The 9902-nt window shown below is 45.1% G+C and overlaps 1 protein-coding gene across 1 annotated transcript in view; it reads right to left on the minus strand.

Moving 5' to 3' along the window:
* LOC138287702 (dihydrofolate reductase-like) overlaps positions 1-9458 on the minus strand; it is a 194006-nt gene extending 184548 nt beyond the window's left edge. The window contains exon 1 of the mRNA XM_069228378.1: positions 9298-9458. The gene's annotated coding sequence lies outside the window, so the exon portion shown is untranslated. The remainder of the gene's footprint in view (positions 1-9297) is intronic.
* Positions 9459-9902: the final 444 nt, after the last annotated feature.

Here is a 9902-nt window from a genome sequence, read left to right on the forward strand (position 1 = left end):
GTAAAAGTAGTTCTTTTTTATATGTTGAGACCCACTCTTACTAGTCAAGTGCACTTATAATGTAAATAAACTCTACATATTGCCTTGCAATATACAGTTCATGTTATGCGCTGTATGGGGCCCGTGAATGAAGTCTGCCTCTGATGATGGCTCGGCCTCCATTATGCAAAGTGTTACACCCTCCACGAGTAGGGGTGTTGTTGAGCCCGTGTCCGGGGGAAGCACATCCAAGAGACGCAGCGAATGTACACCGTATCATGTTGTCGCGAGCATGAGATTATGGTCTCGGGTACACAATTCAGCCGATGCTCAGAGTGGGGAGTCGGGTTTCGCAATCAGTGCTGCTGTTCTTATCTGCAGCTGCTTGTGTTTTTCAGGCTCTGTTGTGTAGTTAATCGCTCCATCTGTAAACTCTCACCTCCTCCCCTATCTGTTTACTTGCTATGGCCTCTGGTCACATTCATTGTTGCTTCACTCAGCAGATATGCACACCGCCAGGTGAGTGTGGGAAGCCAGAAAAGAAAGAATAAGAAAGAGACAAGAAGTCCCAGGCCTTTTTTAACGATGACAATGCAGCAGGCAGAGGTGAAGCAGATACTTGGGAGCGAGGCTGGCTTTTAACACGTTAGCCAACGCCGATACTGAATAAAGTCATGCAATAATGTGGATCTGATAAATAAGGCACAGCAGAGCAATAAATCTGGAAGCTACAAATCGTGTGCGGGCTTACACGATTTTTGTCTGTGTAAACATTAGCAGTGTACTGCTACATGCAATACAGCTAGGGTGACCAGGATTTTAAAGCCAGAAAAACAGGACATTTCCCAAAAATGGAAGAAGGACTACAATTTTACTTCAACCGAGCGCCAAGAATGACAACGCTCATCAACATATAATTACAGAAGGGGCACGGAGAACATAAATAAAATGAAATTTTCAAAGCTAGTGTAATGCCTGTTAATTAAATTGCTTTCTGACAAAACCTGTTAACTATTCCTGCTTTGGGAAACAAAAAAACACCTCCCACCGTTTTCAGCCGACCCTTTCTAAAAACAGAGACATGAGCTAAATTTCCTGAAATCTGACGGGACAACCGGTGAAAACCGGGACTGTCCCGGCTAATCCGGGACGCTTGGTGATCCTAAATACAGCTGTTGACTTGAGTCCCTGCCAACACCAACAGGAAGCTGGAAGAGGATGTGAAACTGCAGGCAGTGCCGACGTTTTCTCATCTGCCTCCCTCAACAAGCATTTGCAAAGCAAATGTCTTCCCTGTGAGACCTATTGGTTTTGACAATTTTTTAACATATAGTGCACAGCATCCTTTATGCTGTGCCTCATAGCTAAAGAATAAAAAATAATTGACGCGCCTTCACTTGTCATTTTATGTCCACGCGAACCGCGCTCGTGTGTGTACCTACAAAATTATTAGGTTTTTTTTTTGTTTAGTTATCAATCTGTGTTGGATTGATAACTAAATAGAAAAAAACATGAAACAGTATTTCTTTAAGTGGGTGGGGGAAGCAACATGGGGGCAGGTGCAAAACGGTGGCTGTGGGGGTAGAAGCAACATAGAAGGCACTGTTCTGATCCATGCATAGGTGAAGACGCGGCACTTCCAATCCCTGCAACGGTGAAGATGTGGCAGTTCCAATGAGAATATGTGGGTTAACCTGAAGAGGCACCTTAGGCCTCACTCCCAAGGGTCTAGGGCTGGGGTGGCACCACTTGGCAGAGCATACTCACAGCTGGCAGAGTCCAGGTGCAGGTGCAGCTAGGTTGGAGGTAATTTATGTCCCTTAGACTTCAAAAAACAATAGACCAGTCAGCTGGCCCTTGGAGTCACTCTTGGTTCTAGGGTAGAGAGATGCAGGCCCAGTCCTTCACATTCCCAGGCAAGAGGCACCATGCAGCAGGTCAGCACAGAAAAGCTGCAGTCCAGCAGAGTGATAGTCCTTGTAGCAGCAAGCAGTCCTTCTTCGTGGCAGAGTATCCACAGGTCCCAAAGTGTACTGAAGTGGTGATGTCAGAGGTCCAGTACTTATATCTAGTAGTGCTTTTGAAGTTGGGGGAGACTTCAAAGAAGGGTCTTTGCAGTGCACAGAGGTCCTTCCTTCCTGCCCTGGCTCCAGACTCACTACAGGGGTACAGGGGCAGCCTTTTGTGTGAGGATAGGACACAGCCAGTTAAGGTGTAAGTGTCAGGCTGTGCACAGATCACCCCTTCCATCCTGCCCAGGATGGCCCATCAGGAGGTGGATGGCCCATCAAGCCCCCTTTGTGTGTAGCTGTCTAGAAGGAATGCACAGAGCCCACCTGTCACCCACCCCAGACATGTATTCACCAAAATGATTAAACTAAGTGAATGCCAACTTTCTAAAAGTGGCATTTTCAGAACTGCAATTTAATAGCCGACTCAAAAAAATACCTCTTCCAGATTGTGAATTACACTTACAATATGCAATAAGGCAATCCCAATATTATCCTATGTGAGAGATAGGCCTTGCTGTAGTAAGAAATGAGTTTGCAAGTTTTTTACTACAAGGCTATATAAAACGTAAATGTGCATGTCCTACCTTTTAAATACACTGCACCCTGCCCTTTGAGTTGTCCAAGGCCTACCTTAGGGGTGACCTATATGTACACAAAGGGAAGGTTTTGGCCTGGCAAAAGAGTTTTTTTTGCCAGGTCTACATGGCAGTTTAAAACTGCACACAGAGGTTCTACAATGGCAGGCCTGGTACATGGTTAGAGGGCTACTTAAGTGGGTAGCACAATCAGTGCTGCAGGCCCACATGTAACATTTAAGTAGCTGGCCCTGGGCACCTGTAGTTCACTTTACTAAGGACTTATAAGTAAATTAAATGTTGCCAATTGGGGTTAAGACAATGTTACCATGTTTAGGAGAGCGAGCACAAGCACTTTAGCACTGGTTAGCAGTGGTAAAGTGCACAAAGTCCTAAAGTGAGCAAAACTAAGTCAGAAAAAGAAGGAGGAGGAAAGCAACAATTTCTGGGGTGACCCTGTAGAAAGGGCCATTTCCAACAGCTGTCTTTATTGTGTGCCCTAAAAATGGCAGCCCCAAGATTAAGTTCTGAGGTTTACAAAAGACAGCCTCTTTCTCCTCTCTGGTCTACAAAAACACAGCAACAAAAAATCCTACTTGATGTTTGTGCCAAACTCACTGCCTGACCAGCTGGCAGACAATCGACATTGATCTGCAATCTTTGAAAACTGTTAAAGTGGCTATTACAAATTCACTTGCCGTTCCCAATTTCAAGCACTTTATTAGCATTTACACTACACCTGTACATACTTTTACATCTCATCATGTTAGTATCCACTACACACCTCCGGACCCCGTCATGAAGTTTCCGCTGCAGAACTTATGTCACCTCATGTGACACTGGAGATGGGGAGAACTGGGGAGAACTGAGGACTGTACCACTGTTCGACATACAGCTACATGGATAGATGTATTGAGGGCGGATGGTGAGGAGCCTTTAGATCACCCATTCACCTGCCAGCTGCAGCACCGCATGCTCTCAGTAGACCCAAATGTCTTTCATCTTACTCTTTAAGTCCTTGACCTGGGTAGAAGTTCAGCACTCAGACTGCTTGTCAGCAGGTTTTACTATGCAGAGCAGAGCAATGGTACAACACAAAACTTCATATAAAAATTCTTTCATGATGACGTTCAACTAAATGGCCACGCCCCTACTCGAATGGTGAGTTTAAAAAAAGTTGACATCTCAGTGCATCTACATTTGATGCAGATGCATCAAACCCACAGAGTGAAGCTAAGACCACCACTAACTTTTGACTCCTCTATTAGTTGTTGAGTACCTCAAAGGGAACCTCTATCAACTCCCTCTTTCAACATGTGCCTCCGAGTGATGAATGTTCTCCGCTGCTCTCTGCATCTCCAGTCCACTTCCAGCACTGACAACACACGGCTGTATTTTCAACATGGAGCGAAGCTAGCTTTGCCAATTTGTTAGTTCATTTAAACTGTACGCGGAGTCCACATTGACAGGTCAGTGAAGAGAACCACACATTTGGTGGTAGTTAGGCTGTGTTACCCAAATCAATGGTTCTTTCATTGGGTACTGCCTCAATGCGGTACCCAAGACTCACAACCGTGGGTTTGATTCTGGTCTAACATTGTAACCCCAAAAACCGTTCCAACGGAAACCCTTGCACTTTCTTGCTACTTCCAAGATACAAAGCAAAGGTATATGGATTTGTCATGTCCAACTAGGACATTCACTATACAAGCACACACACATACACGTAGATGTGCTCATAACAGCCAGCAAGAGTGAGACTGCCACATAAAATGAAACAATGCAGAACTATTAACATCAGAATATCCCTATGTTTCCTGTCCGTGAGATTACAACATTTACTTCCGCGGCAGAATCGTATGACCTCCCCTGTCGGGGGCCAGTGTGTATCAATGAATCCCTGCAGAAGGTTAAATGGGGCATTTTCCATGAAACAATCATCAGATGCTTTACAACAGTGATACTCAAAGTACGGCCTGGGGGCCGCATGCTGCCCTCCTGACATTTACATGCGGCCCGAGGTCAACAGCAGCACTGTGCTGCTGTTTATCTGACTTGGCACCCGCACTAAACATTGCTAACTAAACGGGCAAGTATTTCATTAGAGGCTAATTGAAAAGGGAGTAACAAGGGTGTCATTGGAAATCAACTTTAGAAACACCTTCATTATTAAAGACATCCTGCAGCAAAAATATAAAAGTATGATCTGTTTGAAATTCAAAATTACTTTAACCTGCACAACCATTTCACCTTAGTACACACAATTATATCACTGCATTGAGATGTATTTTTAGAGTGATAGTTTGAAAATGTTTGTGAGTACCCATGCTTTACAATAACCAACATCACACAAACATGCGCAGGCACTGCACATATCACTGAACCGCAGCAGGTCACATAAAGCCGGGTTGACCAAAACCTACAACTCAGCCTAACATACTCCCACTGATGAGGCAGACACAGTGCAATCAAACCAGGGCAGAGCTATGGCATTCGAACTGTAAAAACCTTAAGATGAAATCACATGATATGAGACGAAAAAAGAAAAAGTTTGAACTGATTATATTATCGCAATTTGCACAAATATTGTTGAAACGTAATAATGGGCTCTGCCTTGTTTCTGGAGGCAAGTGGTTTGATAAACAGAAAAGAATGAACCGTCCACCAAGAATATGCCACTTTTTGCATTTAAATCTGCCTCGTTTACGTTCCTAACTGTGCTAGTGAAGTTTTGAAGATTTCCTGAGCGCGCCGTACATATACACACCACACATGTGGAGGGTAGGGAATGCAGTTTCTATACTGCAATCATTTCTTCATTCTCAGCAATTTCTCATTAAGTTACTGCAGGTGGATCAGCTCTGCCCCGGTTCCACAGCATCGATTAATCCATCTTCAGTGTTGCCATGCAGGACTGGATGGCTAAGAAGGGTGCTGGGACTGGATGGCAAAATGAAGTAGTTTGTGGAACCTAATTTTCCTGTATGGACAATAATCCGGTGGTTTGATTAGTTAAATTGTAACCAAGTGACCAGCGTTGTCGTCCCGTCGTCCACACTCAGAAAAACAGTGCGATTTTCATCTGGCGATCTCATATTGTTCCATTGTCAGGTGCGAGTTGCCGACTGTGCCTCGCCTCTTTGTTATCACATCACTTTGCACTGAAAGCCTTGCAGGTGTCCTTTTCCTATCATACGTCCACGCCTACAAGAATTTAAGTGTAAAAGAAACGATCAGCAAAGGGGAACATCTAACACATAGATGGAACACCTTGAGGGCCCCGTGTCACATATTTGTGATCTGCTAAAAATTGGGGTCCTTAAATGGTGTTTAAACCTGAAAGCTCAATCTTTTTCATCTGATGTTTACATAGCCCGCCACCCCAGATTTATTCTTCTCATCATTACGTGATTTAAGGTGAAAAAATACTATATCTACCAGAATGCAGCTGGGTTGTTGATTTTGCAACCTGCACACCGTGATTGCAAGCACTTGCAGAGAAGGCTTAAGCTCAACATTTTGTGATTCTGGGAAAATCACTTAATCTCACTGCACATAAAAAGAGTGACTGTGAACTTGTGTAATGTAAGAAGTACTCATGTAAACATCTCCAACATCAGGTCGAGTTTGGGCTATATTAAAAGGGCAAAAAAAGAAAAAATAGTACCTCAATCACAGCGGGACCAGCAGACAGACGCTAACTAAGATAAGTCAATCTGTACTTGGTCAATGCGCCACAGAAAGAAAAGGAAGTGCTGTAGGAAGTGATGCCTCGCACACCCTCCCTAATTAGAAGCCAGCAAAAAAGAGTGATAATCATGTCAACAAATTGTTAGCAAGTAATGGTAAGTAATTGGCAGACTAAAAGCCGCTTTTTAGAGTGTTTTTTTTATTTATTACAAACTAGGTCGCCAAGCGGCAGCACATGCAAGTTGCCTGCAGGCTCGACCTAAAAAGGGAGGAATGCAGAAGAAATCTTCTACAAAGCAAGAATTCCGTGCTCTGGGCTTTGAGGAATGAAAGGAATGAGAAGGAATGACAGGAATGAGAAGCTCTTGTGTCACTCCAGAATGACAGGTCAGTGAAATGTCCTGCCTCTGCATGGCTACAGCAGTGAATGGAAGCCCTTCCTGTCTTGAACTCTGACCTCGGTTAGAAGTTCTAGGGCCTCCTCCACCCGCAGGCTTCTGCCAGCGCCTCATCCCTGGTGCCTAGTGATAGAGCTCTGCTCTTCTGCTGGGCTGACCTCTGCCTCTTTTCTCTCTTTTCCTCATTTTTCTCTTAGTGTGCTGTTTTTGTGCCTTTCGCTTTCTGCGCATTTCTCTTCCTTTGCCTCTTTCACTTTTCTCCTCCTTTTTCTTGTAGTGTGCTGTTTCTTTGCCTTTCGCTTTCTGCACTTTCCTCCTAGCTCCTCTCATTCTCACATTTCTCTCTCTCGCCTCTCTGTCACTCTCCCCACCGCTGCTGCCCCTGCGGCCCCACCTCCTTCCTCTCTCTCATTCTCCCTGCCGCTGCTGCCCCGCCCACTCTTTTTGCACCGTTTCCTGCTCCCAGCTGTCCTCTCCTCCCATCCCCCTCCCCCTCCCTACTTAATGACGGCAGCTGTGCGACCGCGGTACGGCGCACCTAACTCAAGCCCATCTGCGCCCGTCCGCATCCCGACCGCGACCACCTCCAGGACCCCTGGACCTCTCACCCACCACTGCTACAGACCAGCAGCACTCATCGCACTCAACCCAGGACACGACAACAACTGTAAGCAGGCATCTCCAAGTAACACCAAGGGACCTTTCACCTGTCGCCACTGCAAATTCACCAGCGTCCATCACTCAACCCCACCCTCGAAGACCCCCAAAGCAGATCACAGCCTCAGATGTATCCTGATCAACACTCGCTCTGTCCACATGCATGCCATCAAACTCTGGAACCTCATCGATACCACATCTCCGGACTTCGCCTTCCTCACAGAAGCATGGCTTAACCCCTCCTCAGCTCCAGACATCGCCATCGGAGACGGCTACAAGATCATCCGCAAAGACCGCACTTACCGTAGGTAAAGATTTTCATTAAAAATGATGCCTCCTAGAGTGCAAAGTACAGCACACATACAAAGTGGGAAATGTATTAAAGCTTAGTTTTTGTACTGGAAGGGCTCCCTTTACATAAACATGGTAAAAAGTTGTGCATGTTGGTGCATGGTAACCTAAAGTGCACTAGCACAGGGAGAGGTAAAAACAAAGCCATATCATGAGAGATATGCAACTGTTCTCTCGTCCTTTCATACAGTGCAGTGCAGCAAGTGTATCTGAATAAGGAGTTAGTAGATCTACCCCTCAGTCTGTAGCCCATATGTGCAGAATACACAATATATGTTGGTTCGTGCTGGGTTACCCAGCCAGTGGCAGGAGAGGCCAGCAGGGTGGGTGGGCCAGACCAGAAACTCCAGAGAGAACCAGCTGAGAGCAGTCACATGATTTCCATATTACTCATGTTTAAAATAAGACCAGTGATCTGCTCATCCCCAGCATTAAAATGAAGACAGAGAGATTGAGCCTGATGGCTTGCAGACTTCCAGTAAGGCTTGGATAATTATTGAAGACACTTCTGGCACCAAAGAGCTCTCTAGAAAGTCTTCTGTCACCAATGTGACCTTTGCACAGACGAACCTCTTGTGCATGAAACAGTGAGTGGTAGGCTGGGATTTGGCCATTTCTTCCACTGTCCTCTCATGCGAGCCTGTTTCGTTTCCTATTTTTCCACAATGAATCCCTTCGCCACTTCTCCTGTGCAGCTGCAGTCCAGCTGTTTTGGTTTCTCACAATTCTCCATCTTAATGGTCATTTCTCTCTCTACTCCACCTTGCCAGATCTGTTGAGGAATTGTTTGGTGCTCAGAGTACCAAAGTTGAGTAAGCTTGCAAGAAGGCTCCTCTGGTGTGTAATAGGTCTTGTGGTCCAAGGTTTCTTACTCTCCATTACTGAACATAGCAAAGGAGGAGGACGGTGGTCACTCCCTACTATGCTCTTTCTCTGTCAAACAGACTCCTGATATCCTTGTCAGTTCCCAGCCATCGCACCAACCAATCTGGAGTCTGGAGGTGGCTCCATTGTTCGGTCCTCATCTGTCACCAGCCGAACTCTCAGTCAATTTCCATTGAGGGTCCTAGTGAACACACCCTCAGAGTCCCAGTTAGGGACAGTGGTCCAGTTAGGCAGCTCCCTCAGCAAGTGAGGGCTCTCCCTGTGAACATTGTCTAATCTGCAACCCACCTCATCCACGTGAGGTGGCCTCAAGGACAATTACAGAACTGGGACGAGGAAAATTGATGGAGGAAACACATTTGGTGGCCTGCCAACTCAGTACAGTAACAATATTGACTTTGATCCTGTTATTTAACTCTATGTGAGATGCATTTTATATACTCGAAGTTAGTTTCCTTTCCACTGTTTGAAGCCCATGCACTTTGAACACTACCTGGGCTTCAACAGACAGTAACCTGCCGGTAAACAACGTCTATGGCTTCCAGTGGGCTGACAAAGTTAAAAAGTTTAGTTTTATTTTTGGTTTTAGTAGTTCAGAAAATCACCGGGTCTACGTCGGACATCCATATGGTCAGTAACCTTTGCTCCAGCGAGGCGGTGTACCTAATCCGCCGTTGCTTTACTACACCAATTCACTCGACACTAAATTAGGGCATAGTTAATCGATAAACGCAGAGAGCGTACGCTTACCTCTCCTTGTTTCCGCGTGCTAGGAAGGCAGCTGTGTCCACCGCTGCTGCTTGAGTATGTTCTTCTGGTCACATGGTATTCCCGTAGTGAATGACTCAGCAAACGTTTCCAGATGCCGCACAGGAAAGTTTGTGGTAAACTGCCTGAACAAAAGTTCAGAATGTTGTTGGAACAATTCAAGCAAAAACATGGGTTACTTATAACCGTTTTCAGTTTGTTTTCTGAGCTATTGTGATACTTTAACACAGTGTTATAAGCATGTTTTAAAATAGTAAACTTTAAAAAAACAGTTCCTCGTTTAAAATGTAAATATACCACTGCGCATCCTCAGTCATTTGATAAGAAAAGCACCAAGCATCGGCAAAACCAAAAGGTTGTGATCGGATTTTTAGTTATAAACCAGACCTATTGCAGATGCCCGTGTTTAATAATACTGAGGCATAACATACTCATGTAGAACATGGAAGACCTGTCCTCAATGAAAAAAAACACTGAATGCAGCCATGCAGCTAAGAGACTGAGTGATAAATGTAGTTAGAACCTATCTAGGTCTGAATCTGAGCCTCTTATTATATCCACCTCTTTCCAGACTATGATTTATAATC

The sequence above is a fragment of the Pleurodeles waltl genome, chromosome 4_1, assembly GCF_031143425.1.
Source record: "Pleurodeles waltl isolate 20211129_DDA chromosome 4_1, aPleWal1.hap1.20221129, whole genome shotgun sequence".
In the NCBI taxonomy this organism is placed as follows: Eukaryota; Metazoa; Chordata; class Amphibia; order Caudata; family Salamandridae; genus Pleurodeles; species Pleurodeles waltl.